The 21,839-nt window shown below is 40.6% G+C and overlaps 1 protein-coding gene across 3 annotated transcripts in view; it reads left to right on the top strand.

The window, feature by feature from the left end:
* The window catches only part of TBL1X (transducin beta like 1 X-linked), a 132,695-nt gene that overhangs the window by 65,694 nt on the left and 45,162 nt on the right, over window positions 1-21,839 (top strand). For all 3 annotated transcript variants that reach the window (XM_083734453.1, XM_083734452.1, XM_083734451.1), the window contains exon 3: window positions 13,634-13,741. The gene's annotated coding sequence lies outside the window, so the exon portion shown is untranslated. The remainder of the gene's footprint in view (window positions 1-13,633; window positions 13,742-21,839) is intronic.

The following is a 21,839-nucleotide window of genomic DNA, read 5'->3' on the forward strand; positions in this document are numbered from 1 at the left end:
GCATGACTCAAATGCTGTCACAATTGCCCCAGCAGCTATGTCAGTGGATGGGCATTGCTTCATAAAACAGTGCCCCTTCCTTTTGAAGCAAATCATGCCATAAACAAAATCAAATGGGAGAGTCCTTCCAGGGTCGTACTACTTCCATCTGCAAATGGATATTGAAATATGAATATACTGTACAAAAATGAATCTGACTGGCATTCTGAAGTGACTTCCACAACTCTGCCTCATGATTTTGCTGAAGCTGTGGTTTAGAGATAAATGGCAGACTGACTCACACAGCTTGATTTCTGATAGTGGGCATAGCCAAATCTCCAGTTGTAGATTCTCTACATGGGTTATTGATCTACCTCTGCCCTCACAACCATTCACAGCAAAGTTCAGGGGTTAATTTGAAATTGCAGTGGACTTCACAGGCAGATGACAAAATGTGGACAGGCATAAAACAAACCTGACGTCTGAAACCACTTGAATTATAACTCTCAGAGCTCCTATGATTCCCAAGATGATAATCAGTCAAGGCTGGTGAACCTGTGACTCTCCAGATTTATTGTATTTTATTTTTAAGACCCACCAACTCATAAGAAAATATAATGGCAGGGCATAATAAAAACATTAAAACAAAATGAAGTCATAAAATACAGAACGAATGACCAACAAGTGAACCTAATTAATGCTCTGACAATGCTTGGTGAAACAGAAGTGTTTTCAGCAGGTGATGAAACACACACACCTTTTAGCTATAGAAATATGGCAATGCATATTATTCGACTTTAAGGGGCTTGTCTATTCTATGCCCCAAAAAGGTACCATGCCTGTGTCCTCACTCGCTGTTTTGTGTGGTATTGTTTATCTGCTGAATCTCCCCGTAGAAATTAAACAGTTTTTGTTATTTGAGGAAAGAGAGTGAGATACACATTTTTTATTAGACCATGTAAGCTTCAGTTACATTTCCCTGTACTAGCTTTGAAAATACCATGTAAATTTTGTTGATTCTTAAAAGTCCCCCAGTTGTCTGTAGCGATGTAATGCAAAAGAGTTATGAATATCTTTGCTCAAAAATCAGGAAGTTGCTCCAACAGGGGGGAGAATTATGAAAACATAGCATTGTTAGTCTTTAGCCAACCCCTCCCCCCCCCAAAAAAAATATGCCACACATAAATAAAATACAAACTACTTCCAGTGTTTTTGATGCTCATTTTGAAAACATTCATGATGCTCACTTTTTTCCAACAGAGGTAGCATATTTTATAAATGGAATGTCATTCATTTGTTGGCAAAAGTCTACGGTATTGGCAAATAGGGGATTGCGAACATTTGGGCAGATATGGGGGTTGCCAACATGGTGTTGGTGGAATTATTATTTTGATTTATTAAATCAAATCATTTGCCAGTTGTTTGAAAACAGTGTGCAATGCTAAGATCCAGATCATAAGCTGAACTGAGATGATGTGAGACATATAAACGCTAGTGGGACCTGCAACAGAATGTTGCCATGTGGATTTCTTGTGTTCAGGATTCCTTCCAGCTGCACCACACTAGCTGTTTAGCTGTATGTGGTGCGTGTTGCCCCGATACTACCCTTCTGTGAAAAGCCAATTACAGTATGGTTATGTTTAAATTCTGTGAATAAAACAATGCTAAAAGGAATCCGTTTGCTTAATCCACTATGGAGTTTTGCTGAGAAATCCGAACCCCTTGTGAATCAAACCTGGTATGTCAGCTGCTATGTGATGATATGAAAATATCATTTCTCCAGTTCTTTACAAAATTTAGCGTTTTTCAAAGTTTAGCATACAGGCTCAGCAGTTGTTAAAACCATTTTTAAAACATTTATTGCACTGCAGTATTGGTTGGAAAAATAAAATGGGGCGGTGGGGAAAACTAAATCAGAATTTGGTTAGCAGCTTACTATTTACATTTCCCTTTCTTTGCATTCTGAACTTGAGGATCAACTCACCTCTTAGCAGGTAGGGGCTTTCACCATGTGAAATTTTTAGAATGCGTTTGTTTCACCACATTTTTTGAAGTCAACATGGTCTTTCCCTGTTCACGACGAAGATGGCGCAGTGCCCTGTGGGGCCGCTTAGATACTGCATGCTCTCCCCATGTGTTGTGGCACCTGCTCCCACATTGTTTGGTCCCATGTTGCATTGGTAGCATTTGCAGAGAAGGAATCACATGGGTCAGGCAGACGACAGGATTCCTTCCCATGGCATTGCTGAGCTAGCAACACCATTTGCAGATATTACCAGAGCATTGCAAAAGTAACACACGAGTCAGGTCTTATAACTGGCACACTTTTGGAATGCTTGTTTTCCATAGTGGCTTACCACATGATAAAAGCAGCTGCAACTTCTTTGCCAAATGTCATGTTATTAATGTGGCTTGTTACAGGCTGATAGACCCCCATGTGGATGTTGCTATTCCTAGGTTCTGTTTTACAATTAGTTTGTCGTGGCAAAAAGTTTGCTAATTTATTCTGTATTGAATTCGCTTGCTGGTGGAGGTTTTAATAAACCGCAGCCATACTTTTCAGCTTGTGCCGTTTTTATAAGCTATGACAGAAAGGTCAAAATATATAATGGGGCTTTGGACTGCGGTCACTTAATATGTGGACAGGAATCAACATACAGTGGTACCTCTGGTTACGTACTTAATTCGTTCTGGAGGTCCGTACTTAACCTGAAACTGTTCTTAACCTGAAGCACCACTTTAGCCAATGGGGCCTCCCGCTGCTGCCGCACCGCTGGAGCACGATTTCTGTTCTCATCCTGAAGCAAAGTTCTTAACCCGAAGTACTATTTCTGGGTTAGCAGAGTCTGTAACCTGAAGCGTCTGTAACCTGAAGCGTATGTAACCCAAGGTACCACTGTATACACTTTTCAGAAGAGAGTGCCCCCAGGCTTCTGGAAAACAGGACACCCAGCACCACACAAATCCATGACCTGGAGGCCTAATTTCCATTGTAATTTTTGGGCAAGTAAGAAACAGCAGAGTCCTTTCTGAACATTGGGCGAGACTCCTCCAGTTTCTGACCTTTTCCATACCTTGCAGAAATAACAGATGATTCACTCTTTCAGAAGATAATGGGGGAAGGGAACTGTGGCCACGCCACACAACAGTTGGCTGACTGGCAAGCTGAGCTAACATTTGTGTACCCCTGTCTGTGAAGAAAATGACTTTCTGTAAGCACACACACATTATGGATAAGTGGACCCCCACCCCCTGTGAATAGTTTTATCTAACCTATCATGCCCTATTGCACTTTCTTGTGTGGGATAAAGTTCTCTTTCCCCACATTTTTCTATTCCTACCCTCAAAGACGAAGGCACCCAGCCAGCACGTGACATGAGTTATATGAAAATTCTTTCTAACCTGTTGGAAAAAGGAATTGAGCCATATCCATGGAACCCATCTGTGTCGTTATTTTTAACTATGCTATATTGAACATGAATTGAACTCAGGGTTAAACCACAAAGGAAATACTCTTTCAGTCTCTGTTTCTATTAATACAGTGTGGTACACCTATGTAGGTCTTATTTTGCTGCCACTCTGGTTTATATTCCATAGGAAACATACTGCCTGTCGTTCAGGTTCAGTTCTGTTCGTTGTCTTAAATCTGTTTGAAACCAAGTTTTCTGGTCCATCTGCTCTTTGAATTAACTTGGGGCCTGTTCACGTAAGGCAATTTCCCCATCATGCCACCCATCCCAACAGTTCCTAGGTATGGCATCAGAAAAGGAAAAGTGCTGCTTGAACTGAAGCACATGGATATATCAGTAGACATTTCCATTACTGTGTGAATTCACGTGTTGATGGATCACTTCATAGTGCTCTCCACAGGATCATGTGCAATAAATGGAATAACCAGTTAAGAGAAAAACCCTGTATGAACTGGCCATAACATCATCATGGTTTATGTGTGCCTGAAATTAGAATCTCCTAAGAGGCCGGCCCAGCCAGAGGTTCTCCTTTAATTCAGGTGATATTTTTCATTGATGTACAATCGGAAAAGCTACCGTAACAGCACTGAAACTGAGCAATAGCACTTCCTTTCATTGGGCTTGTGGCTAGGACAAAGTTAGTGATAAGTAATAAAGCTTTTAGTGTAAAATGCATTCCATTCCCCCCGCCCAACTCACTGCTATCAAGGCCAAATATACACTGTTGTCTGATAATAGGTGTTACATAACTCCACCTCTCCGTCTGCCACTTGATTCCTTTGTAGAGTTTGCCACAGACCTAGCAGACATATCCATGGTGAACAATACTTCATTATGTTAACAGTTACATGCTGCCAAGTGCAAGATGGCTTTCTGACCTACATGTAATGGTTCCAGCAAAAGAAGTATACTCACTATGCCTAGTGGTCCATTTTTCTGCACATAAAAAGTCCTGCATCCACATGGTCTTGTTGTCAACCATGGTATTAAACACACAGGATTTATTTTCCGCACTATACACATAAAATGGATTCGTTTGGTTGCTTATTTGTTTTGTGTAAATCATTAGTTATGGTTACCATATTTCAAAAAGTGAAAATCCTGAAACAAAATTTGTTGAGCATTTTTTGGGCGAAGTTGTTGAGATTTCATTTTGGGCAGAGTTGCTGAGCTGAAATTACATTTTGGACTGCCATACACATGGATTTCCCCAGACATTTTAACTGATTTTTGACAATTCCGCCCAGATGCTATTATCAGCGGACAAATCCTGGATATGTCTGGGGTATTTTCCAGACGTATGGCAGCCATACATTAGTATATATTAAGCAAGCAATTGTTTTCTGGTTTGAATATCCAGAATTGTTCTGTTCCTGACAAGCTATGCTATCAATGAGAAAAGATAGGGGTGTGAGTGAGTGTGTATATTCCTTTTCCTTTCTGTTTACCTGCTCTCAATGATGCAGTTGTTTTTAAAAATAATAATAATAATAATGGCAAGCTGGCATTTTGACTACAGCAGTATTAATGGAATAGGGTCCCTGTTACCAATGATTCAGTCATCTGTCAGCCTGATAAATGGATTAGTGTAAGAGGTATTCCAGCGGGGAAATGTAGCCCATAGGGCTTCCAGCTAATTATATTTAAGTTGTTTAGTACTGCTGGGAAGCAGCATCCAGGCAATTGCTGAAAGCTTTGATGCAACGTGCCCCATTAGAGTTTGTGTTCAGAAACTCATTATCCTTTCAGGCTTGTGCTGGATGGATTCTAGGAAGCTGACATGAAATGGAGAGCAGCAATAAATAGCCAAGAAGACATTTTAATTTAGCTTCTGATCCATTTTCCTGATTCAGCAAGTATTGGCGTGTATGATTTGTATGCCATGCCTGCATTCGAGGGACAACTATGCTTTTACTTGGTGTGGTATCTTTACAGATCTTTTTACGCTATCATGCATCCAGATAATAATGTGATTTGATCTTTCCAAATCAGAATTTAGATCAGGAGAGTGCTATGCATTCCGGGGATCCCAGGTGGCACCAAGAGCACAAAGTGCCTTTCTTAAGGTATCTGTGTCTGATCGCTTGATTGCAATTGTCTCCTAAGTGCCTGACCTCGCAGCCATTATCTGAGCCTTATGACTTCAGAGTTTCACTAACTCTGGTGTGCTCCTTGTGGGGCTGCCCTTTAAAACCACTCAGAAGTTAACAGCTGTTTCTAGATGCAGCTGTCAGTGGTAGCCGCAGAGAGCATATTACACTAGATATCAGATGTCAGTGTTTGCTTTCGGATGCAATTCACTTTATTTACCCCTATCCTCATTGTGTGGGCATTGCATCTTGCTGGCTCTCTCAGAAAGCCATGCCAGTTTAATCTTAGGGGTATGTTTCCTCGCCCCATCCCCCAATGGCTTGCTTAATCTTGCCTATCCTGGTATGGATACAAGTTATTTTTAATGCGTTCTCGAAACGCGATTGACTGATTGGTGTTTCTAAAAAGATGCTGTATATAGTGGTACCTCAGGTTACATACGTTTCAGGTTACATACGCTTCAGGTTACAGACTCCGCTAACCCAGAAATAGTGCTTCAGGTTAAGAACTTGGCTTCAGGATGAGAACAGAAATTGTGCTCCGACGGCGTGGCAGCAGCAGGAGGCTCCATTAGCTAAAGTGGTGCTTCGGGTTAAGAACAGTTTCAGGTTATGTACGGACCTCCGGAACGAATTAAGTACCCGAGGTACCACTGTACTTGTGGTAAAGACCCATTTATACAGCTGGGAAAGCCCATCGGAACAAAAATTACTGCTACTGTTTCTGGAAAGCACAGTTAGTTCTGGAAAGCACAGTTAGAACAGTTTCAGGTTAACTACTGACCTCCGGAACAAATTAAGTACTTAACCTGAGGTACCACTGTATTGGGCATATGCCAGGCACTCATGACAGTAAGAGGGTCAACAACAGGGAAACATACCACGTAGTAGGTGTTCCTATTACATTTGACTTATTTCCACACAATATGGTTGTGAACTTGCTGTTGCCTCAGTTGTCCAGTCAACCTAGTGATTTATCCTTCCAAGAAAACAGGCCATGGGCAGATAGTCAGAGGAAGGGTCATCTATGAGAAATTGTTTTTCTTGCATTCCATAGGGATATAGGAAACTGCCTTACACTAGATCAGTATTATCTATATGATGGGCAGTTTTTCTCCAGGGCTTCAGACAAGGGATATCCCTAGCCTTAGCTGGACATGCCAGGGATCAAACCAGGGGCCACTGCATGCAAAACAAATATTCTATCATTTGCAGCCCTTCCTTCCTTCCTTCCTTCCTTCCTTCCTTCCTTCCTTCCTTATTTATTTATTTCTGTGCTCTTCCCTCTTTGCTTTTACTGTCTACATCAGGCATAGGCAAACTCAGCCCTCCAGATGTTTTGGGACTACAGCTCCCATCATCCCTTACCACTGGTCTTGTTAGCTAGGGATGATGGGAATTGTAGTCCCAAAACATCTGAAGGGCAGCGTTTGCCTATGCCTGGTCTACATGACTAATTCTTTACTTCCTTTATGAGAAAGTCAGCTTTCTATGTACCATTTATTATGGCTTCCCTGCTTTCCTAGCTTTCCTGTTGTGGCTACTTCTGCTAGTGGGGTACCATATTTTGGGGGATTCACTAAAGCTAAGCTATGTGCTGTTCCCATAAGAACTTCTGCAATGCCCCTGATGCTCTAGAACTCATAATCTCAATCTCTCAAGACACACTATAACCCCCTCCCCTCAAACGTCCTGTGTATCTGAAACTGGAGCAAAACCTTCCCATTATTTGTACTGATTTGCTTTCAGATTGTTTGACTGACATATAGGGTGACACACTGGGAGCTGCCTTATACCAAGTCAGGTCATTGGTCCATCTAGCTAAGCACTGACTGAAAGAGGCTGCCCAGGGCTTCAGGCAAGAGACATTCCCAGCCCTGGTGATGCTGCAGATAGAATCTGGGACCTTATGCATGCAAAGCAGATGTGGTGCAACTGAGCTACAGCCTTTTCCTTTATTGCATTTCTATTGTGCATGTTTAATAGAATATTTTCTTTATTGATTCATTGCGGGGTATGGAAGTTACTTTACTAGGAATAATAATTTTACTATTTGTAAACCCACCCACCCCCATCTGACGTGGTTGCCCCAGCCGCTTCCAACAAATATAAAAACATAATAAAGCTTCTCTATACAGGGCTCCCTTCAGATGTCTTCTAAAAGTTATATAGTTCCTTCTCCTTGATATCTGATGGGAGGGTGTTCCTGTGGCAAACTGCTTTATGTCCTTTAGAGAGAGAAAAAATATTAGCTATAAAAAAGAATGAATAAATATTAAAAATGTGATCCTCTTTCTATCTATATACAGCTGCAGAGCTACCAAAAATGCCTGTGGATTGCTTGGTACACACCATCTCTTAGTTTTATAGACTTTTTCTTTCTTACTTACAGTGTAGTCCTCTGCAGAAATAGGTGCACTTAAGTTCATGGAAATCAATCGGTCACCAGACTTCTGCCAGCTTGGTTAGCAGATGGGATCGAGTTTCTATAATTACTGTGGATATTGTCTGCATCCATTGAGGAAGAAAAGAAGACTAGAATAAGAAAGGGCAGAGAATGGCGCATTTATGTAATATTCATGAGCACGTTAATTTCCCCCCTTCAATATTGCATGTGCACGGTCTGTGTGAATTCTCTACATATTTTCCCAACTGTGAGCTGAGTATCAAGAAACAAACTAGGTTGCATTTGTAGCTGTAAATATATACCGTATTTTTTGCCCTATAAGACTCACTTTTTCCCTCCTAAAAAGTAAGGGGAAATGTGTGTGCGTCTTATGGAGCAAATGCAGGCTGCGCAGCTATCCCAGAAGCCAGAACAGCAAGAGGGATTGCTGCTTTCACTGCGCAGTGATCCCTCTTGCTTTTCTGGCTTCTGAGATTCAGAATATTTTTTTCCTTGTTTTCCTCCTCCAAAAACTAGGTGCGTCTTGTGGTCTGGTGCGTCTTCTAGAATGAAAAATATGGTACATTATTTTATTCTGATCTGTATGGCTCTCTAAAAAGCAAGGGTGAGCAAATCTTGGGCCCAAGCCATCTCTCCGTAAAACAGAGGCTTCCTCTGCTCCAGGTCTGATGTCAACTCTCTGCATGCTTGTGGTCCATGTGTCCCAGTGGTGATGCCTACGTTGGTTTGCCCACTTGGCATTTTCCTCCAAACATTGCTACCTATATATACTGCTGGCTTGGGCCTATGGCAGCAAGGCCACTGGCTTCAAAACTAGGCTTTTTACTGTGGGAGCCTGTACTACCTGGTGCCCAGATGACAGTGGGTTTGCTGATAATAGCAAATTGTCCAGGGCAAGCGTAAAGTGTGGTATGTTGAGGCAAGAAAAATCCACAGTAAACACTCATGGGGTCTGAACTGGCAGTGACTGACTAGGTATGAGGGTTGTAGTGTGTCTACTTGAAGATGATGTTCATCCATTGTGTTGCTGCTGTGGAAAAAAAGCAAATTCTGTTCTAGGAATCGTTACAAGGGAAGTGCCAATAGTATTGTTATTATACAAATCTGGGTGAGTACTGTGTACAATTCTGGTCTCCACGCCTCAAAATGTCTGTTGTAGAACTCAGAAATGGTCTGTAAAGGTCCATCAAAATTATTGAGGGGTTGGAGCTTCTCTGCGAGGAATGGTTTGGGGGCTTTTTTTTTTTTTAGTTTAGAAAAATGGTGAGCAAGGCAGGACTTGATAGATAAATATAGGAATCTGCATGGTGGCAGGGAAAGTGGATAGAGAGAAACTTTTCTCCTTCTCTAGAACTTGGGGCTTTCAAGTGATGTTTAATGTTGGAAGCTTCAGGGCAAGCAAAAGAACAGATTTCACACAATGCATAGTTCAACTGTGGAATGTGCTGCCACAATATGTATTGATGCTCACCAACTAAGATGACTGTAAAAGAGGGTTGGATAGATTAATGGAGGATAAAAAAATAAAGGTAAAAGACCCCTGGACGGTTAAGTCCAGTGAAAGGTGACTGGGGTTGCGGCGCTCATCTTGCTTCAGGCCGAGAAAGCCGGCGTTTGTCCACAGACAGCTTTTCAGGTTGTGTGGCTAGCATGACTAAACTTCTTCTGGCCCGACGGAACACTGTAACAGAGACCAGAGTGCACGGAAATGCCATTTATCTTCTGGCCTCAGTGGTACCTATTTATCTACTTGCACTGGTGTGCTTTCAAACTGCTAGGTTGGCAGGAACTGGAACAGAGCAATGGGAGCTCACCTTGTTGTGGGGATTCGTAGCTCTGACCTTTTGATTGGCAAACCCACCTGCGTCCCTTTAATGGAGGATGTTAACCATGATGACTACATTTAGTCTACATATAGTTGGAGACCTTAAGCTTCTGAATACCAGCTGCTGGAAAGCACAGGAGGAGAGTGTGCTGATGCGCTCAGGTCTTTCCTGTAGGCTTCCCACAGGGACCTGTTGCAAACAGCAACATTATCAGAAACGGAAAAAGAAAAAGTGATGTTGGGAAAAGACTGAAAAGCAGGAATGTAAACAGAAGCTTTGTGTGCTAACTTCGAGAAAATGGCCCTTCACCCACACAGCAGAGAAAGAAGCAGAGGTGAAGGTAAGAGAAGGAGAAATATAAAAAAAAGTAGAATTGTAGCATCTCCATAAAGGTGGCAATGATAAACAGATAACGGGGGCCATAAGAAGAACACAAGGGAAAGGGGGCTTGTTGCTGCTCCGTAAGTAATTCGTATTGACGTAAGATTCAAAAATGAAATCACTTCAATGATAAAACAATAACTGAAAAGCTAAAAAAAGGCATTAAGTATAAAGAGCATAAGTATAAAGGCTGTGCCAAAGGCCGAGTCATCTTCTAAGAAGCACAGATAAAACACCCTATGATTTAGCTACAAGAATATAATTGAAAATAACAAAGGATTCTCATTTGAATTAAAACAGGAGTGGTGGGGGAAAACAGACTGCAAGTGGCCTAGACATGGAAAAAGAATAAAAAGGTCAATAGCTGCCCCTTCCCCCTAAAAAGAAGAGAGGTGGTAATATTAAATTTTTTTTAAAGAGCACTGACTTAAAGGGAAAGAACTGGAAGAAAGAGTGTGCAGTACAGAAGGGAGAATCGATGGGCCAATAGATATTTTTTTTAAAAAAAAAAGTGGGAACAAGATCAAGGGAACAGGTGATTTCATATCTGGTAAAGTAACTGGAGAAAAAGAAGGCGCGTCAGATGGTAGGGTAGCACACATTGGTTTCTGGCCTCCGGCTGGTGTTGAAGTTACCCAGGCAGGATGGGATAGGCTGCTGCTGGAGCGAAGGTGTCGAAGTCACCAATACATTTCTTTATGAGGTAATATTTAGCCTGCTAAATTTAGCAGGAACATGCAGTGTGAATGGAAACTGGTACAGATACCATGCAGATTTTATCCTGGTTGGTAATGAATTTGTAGATGGTTATTGGAAGCGGCCATCCCAATGCCATGTGTTCTTGCATGGAAAATCACAATGCAGCTGTGTAATGCTTTGCTCACAGATCTCTTTGTGTGCCTGTCTTCTGGCCTCAAAACATCTTTCGTTCTATTTCTTCATTTGGAAAACATCGTGGCCTCATTTTTTTTCAGCTTCACGGCATGTTTATGGATGAAAACGCCGTTTGCTACGGACTGTGATATTCATGGAAGAATTGGAGGTTATCCTTTGGGGAACGTTTGTGAATATTAAAGCTGTTCATCATTTTGAAAGAATACAAAACATTCGTTTTATGAATTTTGCAAATTGGCACACCTCTCCCTGTTTTTAGGAACTGAAATCTGCATCCCCATACAGGTTGGAGAGAGATACAGAGTGTGTGTGTGTGTGTGTGTGTGTGTGTGTGTGTGTGTGTTTCCCTCCCACTAAACTGAAAATGCCCCAGTTAGCATTAAATCACCTGTGCTGGTGGTTAATGTTCTGAGGGCCCTTCCCTTTCAGGGATGGGCAGCCTGCAGAAAATGCTCTCTATCCGCCCATCTGATTGCTACCTTATTCCCTAATAACTACTTCTGTGTGCCATGATTCAGCTCCTAGGTTTGTATGATCACAAGACATCTTCATGATTTGTTGTATTATCTAGTACTGTACATTTGAAGTGTTTCCAGAACGGCAATTATGTTTTTTTTTCAGTTGGCAATGGAAGGAAATATAAAAGGTTAATGATGTTCTACTTATGTAGAAGGAGTTGTTGCTTTGCTGTTCCCTCTGAGAATGCTCACACTTATGGGACCAACATGGACAAAAAGGGAGGTCTCAGCAGATTGCTGGGAAACACCGAGGTTTGCAGAAGTGTGGAAAGTCTTCAAGGGGGGGAATAAACCAAAAACACTCCAATGATTTCCGCACGTGCTCAACTGTATACAAAACACTGACTTGCTGTTAAAAGAGGAGAAATGGAAAGTCAAGGGGAAGCGGGAAAGGAATATTTAAAAAGGAAGGTGTAGATATAAAAGGGGTAGAAAGAAATAGCCAATTGCTATAGGTAATTTCCTGGTTCTCTGGCTTTTTGTTTCTTTTTCAACTTCCTCAGCCTCACAAATGCGTACCAGGGATACTCTACCACATGTTACTGTAATAATGCACATGCATAGTCTAATGTGGAGTGATTATTTATTTTTAAAGCAATTTAAATAAAATAATAAGCTGTTGAAATATTACAATGATAGAAGATAACAATAATTTATGATAATTTTCCATTAGTTGTGAGCTTTTTTCAGACAATTAAACATGCAGCCACACAATACTTGGCAGATACCCCAGCTGCATCCAACAATTATATTTATTTCTATTTTTGTTGTTTTTAATAACTTAAGATAACATGCTCTAAAAATAAAAAAGTAATAGAGACTTGACTTATTCATACTATTTACTCTGAGATGTGAGCTTATTTTTTATGCCTCAGTGCACACTTGGAACTGAGCCCCTTTAAATTCAGTGGGACTCAACTTTCCTGCAGACAGGCATAGGATTGTACTGCAAGGTTTCTGCACATGTGACTTTAAGACACTTTCAGCAAACCCTTCCATTAAAATAAAAACATTTCATAATGGTGGCATTGAAACTATTATTCAGTGATCAGTTTAATTTCATAAAATACAGTAAGAAAATAGTTTGAAGAAGTTGGGTTGGTTGCAGGCATCCTTTTAGCTTCTTTTTATTGGTCCTTTTTTGTTGCTCTTCCAGTCTAAATTTTAAGATGAGTGTGGAAAAACCAATGGAGAGTTATGACTACATTCGTAGCCCATCTTTCTTCCATCATGGAACTCAAGGCAGTATACATGGGGTTTGGTGTGGTCTCCCATCCAGACACTGATTAGACCCCCCCACCTGCTTAGCTTCAGCAAATGGCTGCATTATTTGTTCTCAGACCACACCTGGTCTTATACTGAGTCAGATCACCAATCCATCAATTCCAGAACTTTCCACTCCCAGCAGGACTTGGGTACAGATTATTCCTAAATTTGCTACGTTTGTTTCTCTCAATTGGAAAACCTGGGGATTTAATGTAGGGACTTTTTGGATAGAAAACAGTGCTGCAATATTGAGCTGTGGCAGTTTCCTCTTGGATACGAGCTATGGAGCACCTGCCGCACTTTTTCTGCACATACTAGGGTAATAAAGAAGTCCTGGGCTACATCAGAGGTACCAACACTGTAGTTTTGTCGACTCTAGTATTGTCCTAGTTTCCTGGAGAAGTAACGCTGGTATAGTAGGGAGGTATCCCAGTGAGGACTCAGAAGGAGTATGCCATACTTCTCAGCTTTACCCAGGTGATGTGGAGCTCAGCTGTTCTCCAACAGCTTCTACACACCTAATGTAACATAAGAAAGGAACCAGAGTGATCTGGCATGTCTCACAACTTCTCTGTGTTCAAGTGTTTCCATACCAGTAGCCATGATGCTTCTTTTTAGCAGAACATATGAATGTACTAGGTTATCCCTTAGTTAGGCAGAACATAGGAATGTACTAGGTTATCACTTAGTTAGGCAATAACATGATGTTGGTGATGGGTAATAAACTGGAGCAGGGAACATGCATGGTCTTATCTTTCTGTACAAACTTGATCTCATTAACCATGGCATCCTCTCATTCTAGATTTCTCCATTGTCGAATGTAGAGATCTCCATGGTAACTCAAACCCCCAACCTCTTCTCAGCAGCCTGCAAGAAGCAGTTTTCAACAGCTCAGAGGTCTCACGACCAGGTAATTCAAACAATTAAAGAACTGGATATCTATTGGAAACAAAGTAATTTCTACATCTATTCCATAATAAATGAAACATAGCATTTTGATTCCTTATCTGTTTTACAAATGCTAGATTATAACAGTTGCCATTTCTGAGGTGACTTCTGAGAAGTCACCATAATTGTTTTTAAGGGGCAAGACTAGTGGAGCTGAATAGTTATATTACTGGGATAATCACAAATATTCCACCAATAAATGTTCTTCTCTTGCATCGCCTGCATCATGGTTGGTGTTAAATAATTGTCATAGTAACCTTCTTACAATACGATACAAGACTAATTGGGTGCACTCTTCCCACCTTGGATCAAATCTATGCTTCCAGGTGCCATAAGAAAGCTGCAGAGATAGCACAGGATATTATGCACCCCAGAAATTATCTCTCTCAGCTTCTGCCTTCTGGAAGAAGGTACAGGGTTATAAAGACTAGGACTAGCCGCCTGAGAAACAGTTTCTACCCAAATGCGATTTTGGTTTTAAACGCAGTGTAAGGAGCCTCTATGGGAGTATATTGTATTTAAAAATGGGGTATCAGAGTTTTTAGGGGGCTAACCAGGTTGGGATAGCTGGGATAGCAGGCTTGTTTGGTTTTGAATGTTTTATGTAGATTTTTCAAATTCGGTGTTCTGTATGGGACAATGACAATAAAGATTATTGTACTCCAGAAAATAAATAGGAAACATGTTTTTCATGGTGCCTAGGAAATATCACAGTTCAAGTGAAGTTATGGTTCCTGGTTCACCTCTGCATCAACCAGATTTCGATATTTGTTGTCAAATCTGCCTTTAGACCATAACATTAAGTGGGATTTTCCTGTGTTAACAAGGTAATTCAACTGAAGCCTAAATTAGCTTACACTTTCTTTTTCTTCAGTTAAATACCTTGTTAAAAAACAGATTGATTTGTATAATATGATAAATACCATGTTCTGGTACAATAAATGGGGTGTGGTGGGGAGGGATAATATTCTAAGTTGCTTTGATCAGAAGATGCCTAGAGAAATTTATAATATGTGACATATGAAAGATTGCTGTTTACCATGTCACAGAGAGATAATTTGCATTTGTGTTCTCCTCAGTTCAAAGTAGGTTATTAAACATTAACACACACAAAAAAACCTTCTGAAAGCTATCCAGGTTCATAAAACTTTCTGCTATTTTGCTAGTTTACTGTATGCTACTTTCAGTACTGATCCAGTACTGAGTCACATGGCAAATGATTTTCTTGAATAACAAGCTAGCACGACATTTATAATAACGAATATGCATGGCCCTCAAGGCAGAGTACCTGAACTCTGTAGCACTACTAAATCAGTAAGCTCAGAATCACTTCAGTGGGTGTAGAGTCATGTTGTAGGATCCCAAACAGGTGCCATTTTGGGATCTTTATCCTTTAAACAACACTATAGACTTGTGTACACAGGACTTCGTTTTCCAAGTCATTGTGTAGCAGGGAATGCTTATTTATTGATTGTATTTTTAACCCTGGTGATATGCTCTTTAGATGAAAATTATGTATATTGACCTGTTTTCCAAATTATTATTATTTGGATGTTTAGTCACCTTAAGAACACTCCATTTTCTTAAAAAGCTACTTCAAGTCAAGTTCACTTCTAAAAGTTGTTGGACAAGTAATATTTATTTATTTTAATCATACATGCTTCCTTTTGACCTATTAAAAAAAGATTAAACAATCATTCTAAAACAATAAATATAACCAGATGATGATGATACAGAAAAACATAATCAGCAGACAAAACGCAATAAAACAGGTAACATAATAAAAACAATTAACTGACATAATAAAAGCCATAGATTAGCAACAGAAGCAGTAAGATACTAAAAATGGAAAGGAACTGCAGACCATGAACCAGTAATTAGAAAACTTGTAAACTGGGTGGCTTTAACTTGGTGCCTGTATATCGATAACTTGAAGTGTCGCTCTTACATGTTTGAAGAAGGCATTCCATAAATGGAGTTTGATAACCAAAAGGTCTTATCTCCAGTGGCACTTTTCTTAACCACTGAGGGTGACTGACTACACATGAAGAGGGGCCTCATTTGGAGATCAAATATCACACTAACCCCCTCTGTAATGAGAAAACAGGTCCCCATGTCAGTATATTTGTGAAAAACACTTCCGTCTTCCATGAACCAGTGAGACCCAATGCAGTTCCATCTCAAGAAGTTTGAGAGTTGATGTTGTGCAGTTGGGAGCAGCTGCACGGGGGGATTGTGCAGTGTCTATCGCATGCATTGGATTCACTTGTTGCACTGTTCTAAAAATGAGGGCCCCCACTAACAGAATGACAGTCACTCTCTGTGTCTGCTCTGTTGGAATTACTCAGTAAAACAGCAGTAGCTTCACTATACAAAAATAAAATGTCACAGTGTCGTCGTTTTGTTCCTTTTAACCATCAGATAGTTTCGTTCTCGATTTCAGACTTCTTGTGGTTCACATTTTTCATAACACTGTTTCAATAGCTGCCCAGCACACCCACGTTCAAGTAGGCACTTGGAATATAAATAATGTTTGCTCACCAGCTATATATTTTTTTTCTATATTGCGTTCCCAGACCAATAAGAGTAACTACAGATGAGTCACTGTGTCTTAATATCTACATTATATGATACCCCATGATCAAGGCTTAGTTTAATATGCCAGATGCCAAATGTTAGACTTGTCTGGAAGTTGTGGTTTTGGCATTTACCTCAGGGCATGCTGGCTTTACCCTGCAACAGTTGCATCTCCCTCATGCTACTTCACATTGCTGTACTGCAATCACCTATCGGTAAATTCTCCTTTATGTACGTGTTTCAAATATCGTTTTGAGGCTGAGACTCTCAGAGAGGAGCAGGACTACCAGTACTTCCCACCCCCACCCCCCGAAACCCACAGACTTCAATGGAAGCTGAATTGGCTAGAGCTGTAAAACATGTTCCCTGAGGAGAATGTAATTGGCAGATTGGCTGTGGCAGGCTTTGCTAGATAGAAGGCCCCCACGTCAAATGGTTTAATGCCCATCTAGGGCTGTACAAAGATCTTGCCAGGGTCCTGGAACCAACAAGCTTGCCATTTAGTTCATTGGAAAGGTCCCAGTGTTCAAAGTCTTTTTTTGTTTTTTGCAAAGAATTTTCCCTCTAATTTAACTGTAGCATCATAGAGAAGAAGAAGAAGAAGAAGAAGAAGAAGAAGAAAGCATTATAGTGAAACCATAGTGATCTCTATTTGATCAAACCTCATATTTATCATACCTGGTGATATCATGCATTCGTTTTGCACTTACTGACGGATGACTTGTACAATTGGTCCCTAAGAAGTGCCATTTCAAAAGCCAAACTGGAAATGGTGCAAATACTGAGTTGAATACCTTGTCAGCTTGCGATGTGGAAAATGCATGACAGCGTGCTTGCTTAGTAAATATAAATACTTTGTAAAATACTGTGATACAGGCACAGTTGCTCTTTGCCCCTCGCCCCACATGTGATAAGGATTGTTCTGTCCTAGCTACTAACATTTTCTGTTACTGTGTCATGAAAATGTTCGTCCTGTCTCACTCTTCGTCGCTTCAGTGTTCAGCCACCATTTCCAAGCTTGTTCTTTATGGAAGCAATTGTTAGTATCTTGTCATATTGTGAGCATCATAAATAGTGAATGTGTATTAATTTATATTTTATAATATGGTTTGGCTTCAATATAAATATTGAACATTTATTCTAAATTTATTATAAATATTGAATGTAAATATTTACTGTTACTAGTAAAACCATTGTGTGTGTATGGGTTATATCCAAAATTATATACAAAGTAGATCCATTAATAAATAAGACTTTTAAGTCAGGCATAGGCAAACTCAGCCTGCCAGATGTTTTGGGACTACAGTTCCCATCATCCCTGACCACTGGTCCTGTTAGCTAGGGATGATGGGAGTTGTAGTCCCAAAACATCTGGAGGGCCGAGTTTGCCTATGCCTGCTTTAAGTCACTGGTTTCAGTGGATCTACGCTGAAAACGACCAACTCAAATATTAGATGTCACAACTTACCTCAAGGTTCTATCTTGTTTCCTATGCTTTTTAATATCTACATGAAACCAATAGGTGAGGTCATCCAGAAGTTTGGTCTGAGGTGTCAACAGCATGTAGGTGACACACAGCTCTATCTCGTTCCCATTGACTTGTCCTGGGGAGACAGTAGAAGTAATAAACTGGAGTCAATTCACATTAGGTGGATAGGTGTTAAGAAGCTGAAACTTAATTCAGACAAATCAGAGGCCCTGTTAGTCAAGAACACTGGCAATTCGGATGTGGTGGTTCAACCTATTCTGGATGGGATTGCACTTGTCTTGAAGGAATGGGTTTGTTGCTTGGGAATTTTGCATTCCCTGGATGCTCAGGTGGTGGTGGTGGTTGGTAGGAGTTTTATTATTATCATTAGCGTCAGCAAATACACTAGCAGTGCCATTTATTTAAGAAGGCAAATTTGGCTTCAGTCACTCATCCTTTGGTTACTTCCAGAATGTATTGTTGCAATGTAGTCTGAGTGGGGCTACTGTTTGAACACAGCCCAAAAGCTTCAGTTGGTCCAATATATGGCGACCAGATGTTTGTCTATAGTTGCTGCATGTCAGAGCTTATTACTTGGGTCTTATTTTGGTTCCGCTGGCTTTGATGTGTTGGTTCTAGCCTATAAAGCCCCAAATAGCTTAGGGCTGGGTCATCTTAGGGACCGCTTGCTCCCATATAAGCCTGCCCAGGAATTGAGATGCTGGTCACCTTGCTGTTGGTGCCATTGTGGAATATCTGACAGGGTCTCTTCAGTGGTAGTGTCACACCTGTGAAATACTCGCCCAATTCAAATTGCCAGGTTCCCTTATTGTGACTCTTTTGCCAGAAATTGCCTTATTTTTTAAAAAATGAATCTGCGTGAGAAATTGAGGCAAAAAGTCTAACACTTAATGGTGTCTGTTTAGGCAAGAGGAATCTGGGCCCATGTTATCTCCTGCACCACTCACCAAGCCTCTGATTAGACTTTTTTTGGGTAGAGCAAGAGTTGTGTACTGCAGAAAAGAGGTCGTGGAGAATACCTGTGTGTGCATTGCATATAAATCTGGATGCAGGAAACCCTGGTTTGTTTGTTTGTTTGTTTGTTTGTTTGTTTGTTTGTTTCCCACTCTCCTTCCTCTGCCCACCTGCAATTCTCCTGTATATTTTGCACTCAGTAATGAGAGGCTCAGTTCAGAGATCAATCCATCTGATTATCTAGTTCTTGATCCCTTTGCCCAGAGCATGTCTGCCACCCGCCGTGCTAATTAACAGGTGACACAGTTAGGTTTAAAGGCAAAGAGGACAGCTGCATCTTTATGCCCTCCCCTTACTCTGCAGCTGTCATAAAAGACACACGAGATTCCTCAAGGCCGCATGGCAGATTGAGGATATCAAGGGCAGTTGATATTAACTGTGCCAGTACATGTGGGTTAAATGTTTCTAATCGTCCCAAATACTGTATGACATATGGGTTAGCAGAATATTTTTTAAAGCTGTGCTTACATAGTAACATTATTGGTAAATTATATTATTGTATGCTGTGCTTTCTTGGCACGAGATGAGATGGTGAAGACTGGAGCAGGCTTTGCAATTTGGTGCGACTTATAATGATATTCCATTTATTGCTAACAATGAAAAGATAATAAGAGTTAAGCGCTTGCTTTCTGCCTGACATTTGCTTTGCATTTTGGTTACAGCTGCTTTGCGTTTCCTTATTTTGAAGGAGACATGATGCTTTAATTTTTAACTGGATCCATTAACAAATGCATTGAAGTCTAATATGAACCTGACAGGCTCTCAGTTCTGAGGAAAACAGATCACATGATTGTGGTGATTCCCTTGAGCAGGGTGTATGTGTGTTCTTTAGTGGGTTTACGTTGCCTGTTTCTGAAGCTGTTGTGATGATAGAACCTGTAGGAGAGAAGGGATACAAATGATAATGTAGTGAAAGGAAGGATGGAGGATTGGTGCCCCAAGTGGGAGGCTTTTGGAAGTTGTGAAAAGAAGTGAAATGGTTATACCAGACACCGTTATGTACACCTGAAATGGAATAATTGCAGATCCAGCCAACATCCCACTGCACTCTGAGCACAATATATGATTGATATGTTTTCCAAGGACAGTTATTGAGGTGTAGTGCATTCTCAAAGGGTGTGTGTGTGTGATTTACTTGTTCATTTGAAGAGCAGTTTATTTACTTGTTCATGTTTGAAGAGCAGTTTATTAAGCCTTTCCATATCAAACAAAAAAAAGCCAAGAAACAATAAAAACTTGGAGCATAAACACCTACACATTTGCTTACATCAACAAATAAAGAACAGAAAAACTCCCACAAATATTCAACCCATGAATCTCTGCAAGTATACAACCCACAAATATACAATACAAAGTAGAGCAATCAGGGAATCGTCATAGAAGTAATCAGCTAGTCAAGCGTAAAGAGAAAGGGGGAAATTCAGCCAGCCTGTAATATCACAACATAAAGCTGCATGGGTTGATGAAGGAAGGCAATCATACCCCTTGAAGTATAGGTGTTAAGTGGGATGCGGTTGGCGCTGTGGTCTAAACCACTGAGCCGTAGGCTTGCCAATCAAAAGGTCGGCAGTTCGAATCCCTGCGATGGGGTGAGCTCCTGTTGCTCGGTCCCAGCTCCTGCCCACCTAGCAGTTCAAAAGCACGCCTGGCGAGAAGGTAAATGGCGTTTCCGTGCGCTGCTCTGGTGTCGGTGTTCCATTGCGCCAGAAGCGTCTTAGTCATGCTGGCCACATGACCCGGAAAAACTGTCTGTGGACAAACGCCGGCTCTCTCGGCCTGTAAAGCGAGATGAGCGTCGCAACCCCAGAGTCGTTCGCAACTGGACTTAACTGTCAGGGGTCCCTTTACCCTTATGGGTGTTAAGCATGCTACTCACTTGCCATAGGTTTGCACTGCACATTCCTGTTGCTTCAGTATATGGAGGTTTCTTAACACACCTTTTCCAAGGAAACATGGTTGAGAGTTCACCCCTTTTTATGCATAATAATAATAATAATAATAATGATACCCCAGCCGCTCTGGGCAGCTTTCAACATATATAAAAACATAATGAAACATTAAAAACAAATTGTGAACTCAAGGGTGCAATTCATAATACTTAAAAGGGCTTATATCTGCAAACTATTTGCGCTAATATCACATTAAGATTTCATGGACTCTCCTTGCTCTACCCTTGACCTGCCGGATGCTATGGTGGCCCTAATCCAGGAAGCCTTTTTTTTTTTTTTTTAGCTTTATATTTGTCAGCTTTAGTTGCTTTGTAAACCCGATAATTAAAGTATGTGGGCTCAATTCATAAGTGTATGTGAATAGGTTATTGCATGAATGTAGCTACTGTAATTTCCACATATCCGTCCACTATAGGAACACTGTCTAAAGCCAGCTTCACAAATAATTGTGTTCTTAGTGCTGCTAATCTTCCTTGTTTATTTTGACTTGAATCGTTTTAAGTCCTAGAGCTATTTTCATATTTTCTTTTCCCCTTGCTCTTGATTACTTAGGATAATGTGTAAATAATTTTTTTAAAAAAAAAACTTTTAAAGCTCAGGGTTTAATTTTTTTAAAGAACAGAAAAAAGGCTCACTGAAGTTCTTGTGTCTTAGAAAAGTAGGTCACGAAGTAGAATACAACACAATCACACTAATTAAGAGGGCTGTTGTTGTTTTTTCTCAGCAAAGTGCCATGAAGAAAAGATCAATACAGCAAAAACCCTTTTCACTGTGGAGCCAAGGGAATTGGAAAAGATCCACTTGTGCTTTCAGACCTTGAATGCTGGAGGCTGATGTCATTAAGAAAACCAGCTGAGGACTGAAAAGTAAACCAAGCAAACTAATAGGTTTTAAGTGTAGGAGGGGAAGAAAGGGGGGTGTATACCAGTAATATCTATGGCAGCATTTCTCAATTGCTGACATCTAAGGCACCCTATTTTTCTTAAGTAAATTGTACAGTGCAATCCTATGCACACTCAGCACTGCTTAAG

This window comes from Podarcis gaigeae, assembly GCF_964106915.1.
Source record: "Podarcis gaigeae genome assembly, chromosome: 4".
NCBI classification, from domain to species: Eukaryota; Metazoa; Chordata; class Lepidosauria; order Squamata; family Lacertidae; genus Podarcis; species Podarcis gaigeae.